The sequence below is a fragment of the Nothobranchius furzeri genome, chromosome 4, assembly GCF_043380555.1.
Source record: "Nothobranchius furzeri strain GRZ-AD chromosome 4, NfurGRZ-RIMD1, whole genome shotgun sequence".
Lineage (NCBI taxonomy): Eukaryota > Metazoa > Chordata > Actinopteri > Cyprinodontiformes > Nothobranchiidae > Nothobranchius > Nothobranchius furzeri.
The window spans coordinates 17,020,978-17,036,861 of NC_091744.1; the positions used below are offsets into that span (position 1 = coordinate 17,020,978).

General features: G+C 40.3%; 1 protein-coding gene across 1 annotated transcript in view; it reads right to left on the reverse strand.

Moving 5' to 3' along the window:
- fhdc1 (FH2 domain containing 1) overlaps window positions 1-9,874 on the reverse strand; it is a 47,363-nt gene extending 37,489 nt beyond the window's left edge. The window contains exon 1 of the mRNA XM_054743730.2: window positions 9,719-9,874. The gene's annotated coding sequence lies outside the window, so the exon portion shown is untranslated. The remainder of the gene's footprint in view (window positions 1-9,718) is intronic.
- Between the last annotated feature and the right edge of the window lie 6,010 nt (window positions 9,875-15,884).

Genomic DNA, 15,884 nt, shown 5'->3' on the forward strand with positions numbered 1-15,884 from the left:
ATAACTCATACCTAATTCCTGTGAATAACAGATAAATAAGTTCTCCAATCCACCATTTAAAATCCATTTCATTCTCATGGTTTTTAAGATGTGAGAACAAAAAACACATCATAGTGGTCCTGAAACTTTATTTCATAAGTTCCACATTTGAAAATTGAGCTCTGCAAGCTATTATGCTTATATTTATAACTAAAATAAGTGAGCAAGCAGACCAAAACTCTGCATTTCTTATTAGTGCCACCGCTTGGGAACCATGGGTTACAAAGAAAATCTGCTTCATAGCTTTATGAACTTTTACAGGTGATCCTAACAAACCAAGCTGCCACCAGTTTACCTGAGTTAAACTTTTCTTACCAAAGAACTATTCTCAGCATATGAGTCAAAAATTAACATTAAGAGTTCTTTAAAAGGCCAACTTTAGTGTTTCTGGGTCATGTAGCGCAGTCACAAAAATATAAAACTCAATGTCGACTATTTATGGTGTCTAAAGACTTGATTAATGACACATCTAAGAACTAAGACATTGCTCTTCTCTTTCTTTAGGAGTCACAACAATGAGCTGTATAACGCATGATTTTCAAACATTCATCACCATTCTTTTGCAGAATAATTTACACACAACACTCAATTTTACAACAAAAGAACTAAAAAGTTGCTCGTTTAGGTGCGAAATGCCATTCAAGGCTCTGCTCCATCTTTGTTGCTGTTATCCTAACAAGAAAGCATAAAGACTACATTAAGACCTAAGACCTACCAGAAGAACCCTCACACACAACACAACCTATCTCCACCAAGCTTAGCACAAATCTGCTAATGACAGTCTGCGTCTGAAATGAGGTTTTCAAATTTTCAAGATTAAAAGCTGTCAGTTTGCGGCACACGCAAGCTAGCTCTGTCAATTACTGTTTGAAGAGGCTTCAGACGGGTTCAGCTAAGACCTATATGAATGACCACCACACCTGCAGCCTGCCAGCTGACCTGTAAATTAAACTGGGATTCGACTCGTCATATAACTAACCATAAAACCAGCGTAAAGCTCAGGCAGATCCTCTTAATAAGTGACCTGACAGAGAAGAAAAAAACAAAAACAAAGGACTTGTAACACCTCCCTCATTAAAATGCTGCTAATTAGCAGAAAAACACAACAAAAACTATTCTGTCAACAACCTGAAAGAACAATCAGGAAGCACGATCTTTGAAGGAAAGTGATTTGGATCTAAACCAGATTGTAACCGGTTTTCCACATTCCTTGGTCTGTTTTATATGCCTGTTTGTTAGTGTTTTTATGATTTTACTAGCACACAAGCTAACACTTGAAATGTTTACATTGTTAAAACTAGGGAATGTAATTTAGAATTTGCAAAAATTTGACAATCTGACCCTGTTCTACAATATAAAGTAGGTAAACTTTCATCATTTATCTTTCTCCTAAAACAACACTGTACTTTCTTTGGCTGTCGCACAGGACTGCTCATGACACCCTGTGAGAACTCTAGAGAAGTGGCACACTGTACGGTCTAGGGTTTCATTAAGCCAGACTGCACAATGTCTCGATCTAGCAGGATGAGCTAATGTCATGAGTGCACCCCCAAAAAAACATACGTAACTAAAAGCCGACAGTGAAGCAAAACAACCATGCTGAGAAGAGAAAAAAGCACTGTCGTTAACACTTCTTTTATTAGACTCCAAACCGAACTCCAAAAAAGAGTGGTCCACTTGTTCCTGCGTTCCACTGGACGACCACAGACTTGCAAATCACCCTCATGTTCACCGCTTTTGGTCACAATGCTATTCACGACGAGGGATTTGTCTAGGGCAGACAAAAAATGCACAGTATGAAGCGCCCTTAAGCCCCTCCCCTGGCTTCTAGAGCAAAACCAATCATTTGCGTGAGCCTAGAGCATTGACCAATAAACCTGTTTCAATGACAAAGCTGTGAATCAATAACAATGTTCCCCACTTCCCAGCATTCACTATGGAGTGACAACGGAAGAAGCCGGAAGTTTGAAATGGAGCGACCAAAACAAGTAAGTTACAGGTTCCTAAACTGCCTTCTACTTCTCAAAGATCATTTAAATAGTTTGAAAGTCCTGCTAAACCCGCTGTGACATGTGTACGACGTTAAGTGGAATTTACATTGGAGACGTTTTTAAAAAGATGGAGGGACATCTACAAGGCCTAAAAATTAAGAGTTGGCAAAGGTTTGTTTGGTAAACACGAAGTAATCTATTGTGATTTACATAATTGTAACTAAAATTGTATTTAAATAAAATAAATAATAGTGCAGATAACTGTTGTATGCTGCGTTGACCTTGGGCTAATTTGGTGGTGAAGGTTCTCAGCCCACCAGATCATGGAAATACAAAAGGGTTTGAATGAAGGCAATTGGACTTCTTTGGTTTCTTGAAGATGTTTCGCTCATCCAAAGAGCTTTGTCATTTCTGATTGGAATACAGGAGGGTCAAGCTTATAAACTGTAGCGGTCTATCATTGCTTAATGAGCAGAAACTACCCATGAATACCCCTCGTCCCTACCCACAGCGCCCGTTTGCATGTATTAGCTCTAGAATTGCCACAGTTATCCAAGTAACGTTGGAGCGATCAAAGGAACCATAACTGATTTAATGAGCCATTCACAGTTTCACTGTACCGACCGTGTGTACTTAGACTTGCATGGCTTAATCTTTGAGATAAGCATATGCTACTGGCAGGATCAACCAGGTAGTCCCCATGGAGAAGGCCGGGCGGGCAGGCGGGTCGCCCGGAGGCGAGACCGCCAGCACCGGCCTGCTTGACTTCCCTACGTTTCTCCTTTTGACCTTGAGCTTGTTTGGAGTTTCTGGCAGGGGAGCGCAGCTACTGGTACACCAGTGATGAGCCATTAAGGTTGGTTTATGCTTGACGCGTCCGCGAGGTCCGCACGGCTCCGCGCTGCGAAATTACGTCATTTTAACAACCACGCCCCTCCACCGTGTCTCCGCACGGCCCAAAATTTCCGCAACGCGCACCTAGGAAAATTTCTAACCACACGGACAGTCGGACGCAGAAAAACATGGCGGACCGGCAAGAACTAGTATGGCAGAGGTTCGTAAATACAGACATTTGAATGATTCAGCTCTCAGAGATCACCGTGATCAACATGTTGTTAATAATTCTTGGAGAGAAATAGCTCGCACTGTCGGAAAACACGAGGACGCTGTTAAAAATGCTGGAATGCCATGTTATACACAGTAATTTCTACTTCTACTATGGTGTAGTGTTGGATGCATGCTGTAGAGCTCCATGCTGCCCCCTATAGTTTGGGAGAATATTGGCTCACCGCAGAGACAAGCCGCACAAACCATAAACGCTGCGAGTTGTGAAGCACGTTCCATCCGCGAGCCGCATCACCAAGCGGAAAGTGAATGTGTCAAGCATAAACCAAGCTTAAGTCTCTGCTGTGTGGAATTGTTGTTCTGATTAGATGGAGGAGGGGGTGACCGAGACTGAAACTTAGGTTAATATGATGCTAGCTTGGATGCTAACTTGATCTGCATTGAAATAAGGTCAACAATGAAAGAGGAGAGAGGGATAACATAAAGGGATTTGTGTTTTCTGTGTTAGAGTGAAGTGATTAGCATAGAGTTCAACCTTGCACTACAGTGGACCATTGTTTTAGCCTGTTGTAGCATTAGCAATGACCTCGAGTGCCGGATTTCTGGCAGTTTTAGTTGTTTCCCTGCTTGAACGTTGCAGATTTGTTTTACTTGAGTGATTAGCAGCTCCCACAGAACCTGTTGAAGGCTAAGGAAATAATTTAGCAATTAGAATCAGATGGGTCTGAGCTGGAACATATCAAAAACATTACTTGTCCGTTAGCGCTACAAGACTATTTGCACTATATGAAGCGTGGTTTACAGCACCTTTCAGATCAGAAGGGGAGAAATATGGGTAGCCTAAGTCTCCTCCCTTTCCGATCAGTTCGTGGGTCCCTTGAAAAACGAAAAAATTTACGGAAGTCAATAGGGCTAAGAGCTATTTTTTAATCCTCTTTGCCTTATGCCATGAATAGCATACAGGTGCTGGCCAGTAAATTAGAATATCATCAAAAGGTTGAAAATATTTCAGTAATTCCATTCAAAACGTGAAACTTGTACATTATATTCATGCAATGCACACAGACCAATGTATTTCCAATGTTCATTACATTTAAATTTGATATTCATATGTGACAACTAATGAAAACTCCAAATTTGGTATCTCAAAAAATTAGAATATTCTGAAAAGGCTGAATATAGAAGACACCTGCTGCCACTCTAATCAGCTGATTTACTCAAAACACCTGCAAAGGCCTTTAAAAGGTCCCTCAGTCTTGTTTTGAAGGCACCACAATCATGGGGAAGACTTCTGACTTAACAGCTGTCCAAAAGACAATCATTGACACCTTGCACAAGGAGGGCAAGACACAAAAGGTGATTGCTAAAGAAGCTGGCTGTTCGCAGAGCTCTGTGTCCAAGCACATTAACAGACAGGCGAAGGGACGGAAAAAATGTGGTAGAAAAAAGTGTACAAGCTCTAGGGATAACCGCACCCTGCAGAGAATTGTGACGACAAACCCATTCAAAAATGTGGGGGAGATCCACAAAGAGTGGACTGCAGCTGGAGTCAGCGCTTCAAGAACCACCACGAGGAGACTCATGAAAGACATGGGATTCAGGTGTCGCATTCCGTGTGTCAAGCCACTCTTGAACAAGAAACAGCGCAAGAAGCGTCTCGCCTGGGCCAAGGACAAAAAGGACTGGACTGATGCTGAGTGGTCCAAAGTTATGTTTTCTGATGAAAGCAAGTTCTGCATTTCCTTTGGAAATCAAGGACCCAGAGTCTGGAGGAAGAGCGGAGAAGCACAGAATCCACGTTGCATGAGGTCCAGTGTAAAGTTTCCACCGTCAGTGATGGTGTGGGGTGCCATGTCATCTGCCGGTGTTGGCCCACTCTGTTTCCTGAGGTCCAGGGTCAATGCAGCCGTCTACCAGGAAGTTTTAGAGCACTTCATGCTTCCTGCTGCTGACCAACTTTATGGGGATGCAGACTTCACCTTTCAACAGGACTTGGCACCTGTACACAGTGCCAAAACCACCAGCACCTGGTTCAAGGACCATGGTATCCCTGTCCTTGATTGGCCAGCAAACTCGCCTGACCTTAACCCCATAGAAAATCTATGGGGTATTGTGAAGCGGAGGATGCAATACGCTAGACCCAACAATGCAGAGGAGCTGAAGACGACATCAGAGCAACCCGGGCTCTCATAACACCTGAGCAGTGCCACAGACTGATCGAGTCCATGCCACGCCGCATTACTGCAGTTATTGAGGCAAAAGGAGCCCCGACTAAGTATTGAGTGCTATACATGCACATTCTTTTCATGTTCATTCTTTTCAGTTGGCCAACATTAGAGAAACAAACATTTTTTCATTTGCCTTTAGAATATTCTAATTTTCTGAGATACCAGATTTGATGTTTTCATTGGTTGTCACCTATAAATATCAAAATTAAACGTAATAAACATCGGAAATACATTGGTCTGTGTGCATTGCATGAATATAATGTACAAGTTTCACGTTTTGAATGGAATTACTGAAATATTTTCAACCTTTTGATGATATTCTAATTTACTGGCCAGCACCTGTATATGTTGTACTTAAATTAAAATAAAAAGGAATTATGTGTGTTTCGACCACGTCTGTCATGTACTTTGAGATTTATCAGCTTGTAAAAGTTCGTAATTAGCATGACTATAAATCGGACGTTGCATGTCGCATATATGACGTCACCACAGAATCTCCTCTTCCCTGGTGTAGTTGCTACTTACCATATGGCAATATTTATGGTGGTTCTTTCATCCTGGATGAAGGATTCGAAGTTTGCTAAACTTGCAGCCATTTTTCTACCACTTTTCTCCGTGTCTGGTCCAATGACGTCAATTTGGTGATGCGCATTTGTAGTCCTGGACGTAATTTCACACAAAACCTAAAATAACTTTTGCCCCCATTAAAAAATAAGCGCTTTCCTGGCATCAGAATGTGACTTTAAAATTGACGAACATCAAATGTGAAATACATGGCACATATCAAACGGGACTATAAAATAGCTTTTACAAATGCTGTGAAACCCCCCCCCCCCGCCTTCAGATTGTGGTCTCCGCATCGAGGTCATCAAGATGGAGGCACTCACTGTGCTCTGTGCTTTCCCATGACCTCCCACCCACCTGTGGATTCAGTTGGCCGAGCGCCGCACAGGCTGCTCCCGCTGAGGAAACCAGGGTCCCAGCCTCTTCCCCCTACCTACCGGGTCTCATGTTGTGAACTGTGACGTTCGTGCTTACATGTAGAGGTGTTTTTTTTGCATAGTAGAGCTACATCCTGCCGGTGTAACTCTGTTCATGCCTTTTTCTCCCTCCCCAAACTCTCCTCATGTAATCCCCTCTTCATCTATTGAAAAGAGCGCTGTTATGGCTGCTCTCGTGGCCTGCCTGTATCTGTCCTGTCTACATGTGTGTGTGTAATCTTGGTCAGGCTGTTCTGTGGAGTCAAGTTCCTATGCTCTGGTTCGCTGGAGCGCTGGCAATAAAATTCTCTCTGATTCTCTGATTACAGCCCCATTGACTTGCATTCGTTTTTGCGTTCTTTCAGGGACCCATGGTCTGGAAGTAGATGGGCGTGACTTAGGCTCCCTATAACAGTTCATATTTAAAAATCTCATCCTCTCCTTGATGATGTCATCCTTGGACCACCGCTTTAAGATTATATGTTCACTTCCTCTGTAATGTAGACAGGAAAATCAAACCAACTTCTAGGACAGCAGTGTCAAATACCCCGAAGAACTGAGTACACGGCAGCACAAAAGAAGCTCTGAATCTCCTAATGAAATATACAAGACGAGATAACGTAAACCAGATGAAACAAGCTACTGGAGCAGGGTAATGACAGAGAGGACACACCAGCTGTGAGGTTACAGATGCCATCCAGAGCTTTGAATCTTCTCCTGTTTGTTCTTTTGTTAACAGGTGATCAGTGTCAGGCCCGCAGCAGACTGCCGCATCTTCATCACCTCTGGCTCGGGCTCCCAATTGTTGCTTCAGCAATCCTAGCTCGGTGCCAAGATCAGCTTCGGGCAACTCTGTCTTCCTGCTTTGCGGCCATGTGCAGCTGTATAAAGCCGAGTCTGCCACAGGAGCTTACAGATTAATCACAGAACTTTGTGCAAAACAACACAAGTACTGAAAAGCAGATTTAACCACTAGCTTAAACTGCTGCATCCTGAAGGAGACGCGGGTCTACCGAGGTAACAATAAAGCAGCTGTTCACGTCACCATAGAGACGACTGCAGGGTGGCATGGAGAGAATGCAAACATGTTTATATGACCCTAGGGAAAAGTGTTTACCTAGGTGCACAGATACAGACGATGACTCATTAGAAAACACAGATCACACCGTCGTCCACCCATTAACCTGTGGAGGAAAGAGAGTAAAGGAGGCTTTAGATATGACGTGGGGTCTGTTTCGCACTTCGATGGTTTTCCTAGTATTCAACTATTTTTGACCACAGAGTAAAACCAAAATAGAAAAGGTGACATTTTCAAACAACAAACACTCAAGTTAAGCCAAACAGCTCCCTGCTCCCACAAACATAAATCAAGCCCTGCTTCAGTGTCGTCCTCGTCACTATGACGTCAGAGGACTGAGTTCTCTCTGTTACCCTCGGCCTCCACAGCAACCGAGGTGTGTGTGTGTGTGTGGGTGGGGGGTGACACCCGTCTTTCCCTGACATAACATGGGGGGTACTTCCTAAATTATATTGACTATAATTAAAAGAGTTCCAAATTCAAAGAAGCTGCAGATTAAAACCATCAGCAGCAGATTTACCAAGATGTACACGCTGAACTAGAAAGGAATTCACACTCTGTTGGTGCAGCCATGAGAACACCTCAGCATGTCTTTTATTTAATGAGCACCTAAAAATCGTCCAACTGTCCCATGTCCACAAGACAAAAATCACACACACACACACACATATACGTATATGTATATATATATGTGTGTGTGTGTATATATATATATATATATATATATATATATATATATATATATATAATTTAGGGAAAATATGTTTTGCACAAACATTCCCCATATATTTTTTAATATTGTAATTTAGCAGGCTTTTGCTTGTTTGTTTTTCGTATCATTTCATTTAAATTGAGTTAGTGCTTCAATGAGATATGGGCACTAAAAAGACTTCTACCAAGTGGCTGACCTGACAAACAATAGGGTTATTCAATATATGTAAGGATTTTCAGAAACACTTATACTTTAGGAAAATAATCCATGGTTCAAGTGGTCCATCTTTTTAACACAGCATTTCTTAAGAGTGGTTTGCACAGACAGAAACAGAACCACGTAGTTTAGTGAGTAGTTTGGTGTCAAACAAACCTGGTATTATGTATAACCTATAACCGTGGTACCCAATCGTTTTTAACGAGGACCCCCTTTTCCTGTGTCCAAGACAAGCCAGGGCCCGGCCTCCCCAACCCAGAGTCCTACCCGCATACACACATTAACAGTGATTATTTACTAACTTTATAATGACATATAGTACTATAACTCTTACACTGAGATTTGATTATACAATCGGGTGTGTAATTGGGATTTTATAGATTTAACTTTTACAAATCTATTCTTTGTAACCTCACAACCTCTGTACATGCAAAACTGTCAGGCCCCCCCTTGAGGGGTCACAGACACCAGGTTGGGAACCACTGGCCTACGATCTATGATCTAATGTGTGTGTGTGTGTGTGTGTGTGTGTGTGTGTGTGTGTGTGTGTGTGTGTGTGTGTGTGTGTGTGTGTGTGTGTGTGTGTGTGTGTGTGTGTGTTAGAAAACCTAAACTCTATTCAAACTCACAGGGTAGTTAGTTGACATAACATAGCCTAAGACTAACTTTTATCTGATGGCACAGATAAAAGTGGCTGGCATTAAAAGTTATTCTGCTGCTATAAATAACATTAATGTTGTAGTGTGATAACAATGCTAAATAATAAAAAACATTGTTCTGACGAGAAGCATTTAAAATTCCTAAATGAATTTGTGTTTTTACAACGTTAACCCTTTGATGCATGAATTATGAAATCTTCAACCATGATTTTTTTAACAATTTTTTTCATTAATCTTTAGGTGTGAACAAAACAAATTTCAACAAATATTTGTTGTTAAATTTTATAATTTACAAATAATTTATTACATGTCCACCTTGGTGGATAATGTGCATTCTGAACATGAAATATGTTGGCTTGGCTTACTGAAGTCCAAATGGAGGGACTCAAATGCAATAAAGTCTTCAACAGTTGTGCTTAATAGCAAAAACAAATAAATAACAATTTTGAGTACCTGTCCACTGTAGTGACCATTATGCATCAAAGGGTTAATGTGTCTTATCCTTAATAAAACAAAACAATTAGGGACAAACTATCCATGTTGATGTCATTTTGGACCTGGACTGCATTGCAGGACACATCAGGACACCGTGGAGGTCCAAAACGTTAACAGGAATAACAACAGCTCATAAGTGTGTAGATCAGATGTTCGCTCCTGTGTTCGGTGTGCTGCCGCGGTGCATCGAGCGTCTACCGGGGAGAGTTACATATAAACATCCGTGATGCGGCGCTCCGGGCTTGGGTCACTTACCAGGACGGAGGAGGGCTCGTCCGGTTCCGTATTCCACACCGTCCCAGAGAGCAGGAGACACTTTTAGAGGAGAAATGTGTTTGGGTTAGGGAGGAAGAGCCACTCAGGTGAGCAGCTGGCGACCCGGCCGAGTCGCAGCGCAGTCAGAGCGGACAGACGCAGCAGCAGCGGCGGTGTGCAGCCTCCTCTGATGTGATTGGTCCAGGTGGAAAAGGCGCGTTCACGTGCCCCCCTCACGCGCTGGTGCAATAACCAGATTATTAACGGTGTGGCTTAATAAAGGCAGCAGGCATGTGGTAAATTATTATTTAGACAAGGAATCTCTCTCTGCTGTTATTTAGGGGAGGTATAGACATTTGACCATTTACCCTAAATAGCTCGGGGAGATACAAATGTCAAACTTTGGGTCACAGGATGATATTTAACTGGCAATAATGAGGTGTATGAAAACAAAACATACGTTTTTAAAAATTGTTATAGAATATTTTTGTTAGAACAAAGCTGTTTTAAGTACAAAAAGTCTCTACAAAGGTTTTGAGCTTTAAAATAGAAGATGGCATCTGTATGTATCCTGTGTGTGTGTCACTTTGATTAAAACAACATATTCACATGATGAATCATCCCACCTCCAACTGAATTAAATGTCAAATTTTCGGTGAAGAAGGGGAGTTTAAAAGGTAGAGGTGCACCAAAAAGAAGTTGGTGATTGGAATTGGTTATTTTTAAGCTTCATTGGTAACAGAAAGAAAAGGTGACATTGAAAACCTCAAATTTTCTTTTTTCATGACACTTCTCTTCACGTTCCTGAGTGTATCGTTGCTAAGCAGCATTTTTGTGACCACTGTTGAAAGATGCTAATTACTGCTAGCTCAGTCACTGATCTTCCTCTTAGAAGTTTGTTCTTCCAGAATCAGAATTTTAAATTTAATCACAAATCAGCCTAATTTAAAGACAGAAACAAACAAGGAATTCTGGTAACTTTATTTCTGAGACAAGAATCAGCTAAAATCAGTTTCAGAAAACCAGAGTTTTACAGAATCAGAAACTGGTATTGGCCCACTAAACAACAATCTGTGCATCTGTAGTAAAATAAATAAATAAATAAAGATGTTTTGGAAAATATCTGTCAGACAGACAGTTAGTTGCATCCATCTAAAACTCAAAAGTTACAGTAAAGCCTCTGTCTCTGCAGCTGAAATGATTTGAGACAGACAAAAATGACCAAGTACTCAAGCAAACGCTTGAGTCTGTAACAATTTCTGTTTTTAATGTTTTAAAACTCAAAACATCTGAAATTAAAAGTCAGAACTCTGGCCAGTTAGGTTGAAAATATGTAATTCAGCCTCTAATTAGTAAAGAGAATAGTTTATATAATTAGACTTGATTGTTCAATCTTCTAAATGAAACTTTACATTGCTTTCACTTTACCATAGAACATGAATAAAAAGTGTTTTACTCTTGCTGCTTGAATTGTAGTAACCACAAACTCAACAGTTAAACACTGGTCAGGTCGTTCAAACAAGTAGCTAATAATGCTGTAACGATAATTTCTCTTGTGCGTTACCAATAAGGTTTTGGATTCCTACTGTCATTGAACATACCATCATCAAATCAGCTGAGTAAACGTCTGTAAAATATAAACTTGATCTAAATAAAACACAAATGAAAGCTGACAGGATTTTAATTTGATGGGAAATTTTTAAACTGGGGGGTGAAGATGCATTTATCTGTTTTCTGAGGACCCTCCCTTTAAGTGTCATCACCAGCCATTTATGAGTCTAGGACGTCAAAAGATCCACATCTAGCTGAAGGAAAGTGGAGTCAAATGTTTTATAGTGAAATCAGCTGCAAAGACCATGAAGACAGGCTTTAAAATAGTGATTTGTTACTGTAGTCCTGTTCATAGTTGACCAAAATGTGTCAGATTCAGGACACTGACACTAATTAATGTTAATTATTTTCCCAATAAAAGCTTCTTTTGTAAAACTGGTGATGAGCCTGAGTATATTTGCATCAGTTTTAGCTTTAGAGTCACTGACCTCCAAATAAAAATGAGTTATTTTAGAAACAGTGATGTTTATGTTGCCATTTCATGTTTATTTTACCTAAATATAGAATTCAAATGAGTTGTAAATCATTGCTTCTGTTTTTGAATGAAATTGGAGACAAAAAGTTCATTGTAGTTTTATTATGTAATATCTCAACCTTGAACTTTCTGGTGCATTTTGTCAGAGTGGAAATATTTGACATAAAAAATTGTAAGATTTATTTTTATTTAAATATTTTAAAGATTTTCTAAGAGTGTCTAACTTTCTGTGTCTACATGAGTTTTTAACTTTATTCTCACCTAAATGCCTTCATCAGTATTGTTTCACCCAAGATGAAACATTTGTAATGTTGTAAAAGCAAAGTAAAAAAAGTTTTGTAAATGTGTGGGTTTTTTCAGTTTTATAGAAAATGCTGACAAAAATTTATAGATGTACAAAAAGGTGAAACCAGGCAAGAACAAGAGATGTAAATTAAAGAAATGTATTCTGCTATCCTCAAAATAATTCCAAAATTCCAGATAACTACAAGCAGACAGTTAAACCTTATTTACTTAAGTGCATCAATGCATCCCTAATGACAGACATCCATCACTTTTCCCATTATCTGACTAACTGTTTGCTCCAGACGGTGTTGAGTCCCAACAGGCCACGTTTAAACTCACAATGCGCGCCCAGATTAAACACATCGCTGAGTCTATGATCAACACTGTCGAAGCTTGGGGATTAAACGAAATCCTGCCAAACGTGTAGCTGTGGGTGTGGTGGGCTTGTGAAAAGCACCTGGACTTGAGTAAATTCAGACAATTTGAGTGAAATGACTCCAGACTTGTTGAAGAGGACAAGTCTCCTTGTAGATTACATCAACATGTCAACAGACCATGGGTGTACAGTAAACCACTGCTGTCTGCTGGAGGACATCATCAAATGATTAGAACGCGGGGATAGTTTGTCCTTGCTTTGGAGCCGTTTCCTGTGCACAAGCCCCACAATTGCTTTTGTTTTGTCTCACGCCATTTTTTAATTGTTTTGTTTCAATTTGTTTAAAAAAGCTGCTGCTACAGGTCTAAAAATCATTACAGTACTAGCAGCCATTGCAGGAGTTTTAAATCATCTTATTGAAAGAAAAGAGTTTAATCCCATCTAAAGGTAATGAAATACAAATACTCAAGTCACAAGTTAAATCATCATACTCAAGTTAAAAGTGCATGAAGTAAGAATGACATCCTGTGGTCAAATTTGGGTACTGCAGCCCATGTAGGAGAGCCACTTAGATGACAAAAGAATTAGTCATATCAAAATGTTGGTAAATGAAAAAATGTTGTTAGTGTTATTTTTGGAGTAGACTATTATTTTCCAAGTCACTGTGAGCATTGTTAGCTTCAAGATTAGCTTCTAGCCCTCTTTAGCCGAGTAAAACAAAAGGATGGCATTGCTTCCCAGGGGTATATGAAATAACTTCTGGGCCGCTCCTTTTGCTGGCGGACATTTTTTCCACAATGCTACTGTTTTTTGTTGGCTGGTGACGATTTACAATTGCCTGCACAATATTGGCCAACACAGAATTGTTAACCCTGCAGGCATATGACTGACTCTGGAACCAGGACGTGTGGAGGCGGGACAGGTTTTAAACAAAGACTACATCCCTCTTCAGTCTTTTAAGAGGAGAAAAACAGACGTCCATCATCATTTATGACATTAAAAGTTTTATTCCATCAGAGTATGTCATAAGTCACAATGTAATTCATTCAGAGGACCAGGAGAGCATACGGTATGTGTGATGTAAAACGTGGCATTCAATGACCAGAAGAAATGTCATATTTTACAGTGCTCTGTGGGTTAACAAAATACCACAAATTATGATGTGGGGGAGATTTAAGTTTCGTTTTTCTTTTTTTTTCTGCATTATACGTTTAGAAACAGCGATTTTAAAGCAGCGCAAACATAGCCTGTTTATTTCTTTAATTATGCTTCACCAGCAACTCTTCAAATTTTACAAATGCCGGTTGTTTTGGCAACATCTGCTGATGTCCTTGCCTACTGAGTTAAAACCAATCAGCATTTAAAGACCCACTCAGTGACGCTACCAGCCCTTTACGAGTACCTGCCCTTCCTCAGGTGCTCCATTTACTCCTCACATGAAAATGGTCCTTTTGGCCGGCCCGATGAATGGCGACACGCACGTGCCGTGGAGATTCGGTAAAATGACCTGGAAGTTCAGATAGTGTTCTATGTAATGTGATGAAATATTCCTCAACTGTTTTGTGACTATTACACTTTATTTTTGTACCTTTATGTGACATTGTTCAGTATCTATACTTCACTGTCTGGAGGAATTATCATTTAGTTGACTTTTAAATGCTACTCTTTACACATTTACTATTAAGAAATCACCTTTTTACTTTTATTTCAACTCGTCATTGATTAAAACTAAAACAACAAAAAAAGAGGAAAAGAAACCTATCCAGACTAATTACTCACCCAGTTAAGGTGAATTTAATTGCAGCTGGGTATTAACTTAAAACAGCTACCATTCTGATACGCTATTGGCAAGTTGCACACAAACCATGTCACAGACCAGGCAGGACATCCATTCATTTCTGCCAGAACTCCTCTATGCTGTGTGTAGACAACCAGACAAGGGAAATTGTTATGGCTCCAATTCTCTTGTCTGGTTTTATCACCTGTTGCCTTCACAGATTCTTGCAGCTGCTGGATGTGCATTTTCAGTTTAATAAATTTATTAATAACATGCCTTTGAAGTCTGACTTTTGCACCATTACAATACCCACTTAATACTTTCACTCCATGAAACACGTCTACGCCCAGTAGTCCACATTTGGTTCCTTGATTTGACAGAATTGCACTAAAATTCATCCACAGCGAGAGGAGCCAGTTTAGGTGGCTTGAGCATCTAGTTAGGAAGATGCTTCCTGGACGCCTCCCTGGTGAGGTTTTCTGGGTTCATCCAACTGGGAGCAGACCTAAAGGAAGACCCAGGACATGCTGGAGGGACTGTCTCTTGGCTGGCCAGGGAACAACTTGGGGATTACTCCGGAGGAGCTGGCCCACGTGGCTGGGCCTCTCTGCTTAGGCTGCTGCCCCCAAGACCCGACTCCGGATAAGAGGCCGAAAATAGATGAAAGGATAAAAATCATTCTCAGTGGGCTGAAACTGGTAGTCTAGTGCATCTCAAATGTGTCAACATAACCTTTTAAAATAACATTATAGTCATTACAGCCCTTCAAAGGTTTTTAGAGAGGTGTTGCAGAGCTGTGGTCCTGACTAGCAGTCTTTACTTTCATTCTGTAAGAATTGAAACAATACTTGTTTACTTTCACTCAAGGAAAAAGCTAGAATTTTTTTTTTATCATTTGAGAAACGCATTAGCTCCCACCGTAGTGCAGAGCTGTTCTTTCCGAGATCTCGATACTTCTACACAAGGGTCTATAAACCCCAGTATCTATAATACTACTGAGTAATGAATGCCTTTGACCTCGTCTCATCTTGAAAGTGACGTTAAGATCACATGTGAATGACGTTCAATACGTGCAAAGCTCACAAAGGTAAAGTATTGTGAATTAGATAATATGCAAAAGAAAAACTCCCCAAATTTTTTTTGAAATATATCATGTCTGTCTAAAACGACTAATAATATCCATTCACCCACAATATCTGTTAAACAGCAGGTCATTAAAAAGTCTGCACAGATACAGAAAGAGAACATTTTATTTTCCCCAAATAGTTTACACAACATTCAGAACATTTTCAAGTGATCATTAGTTATTTTGTTATTACAAAAAGTAGACACCCACTTGTACAAACCAGTACTTTATCCCTGGAGGTCATCAGGAAAATAACGCCAAATGGCAGAATTGGTCAATCCAGCATTAAAGTAGATTATTATTGTCCATCTATTTCAAGGAAATAGGAATGTTGTTGAATATTCACACTCAAACCGTCCTATTGAGTCGTAGGAAAAGTACAAATACACATAAGAAGGGTTTGATAACTGGTTATACCAGCAACAAGATGCCCTCTTTGAAAAATACACTCAACGTAGCTCAAATGGAGTCATCTAATAGCAGCCAAGCAAAGGGCCCTGGTCTTTACAGGTTTTG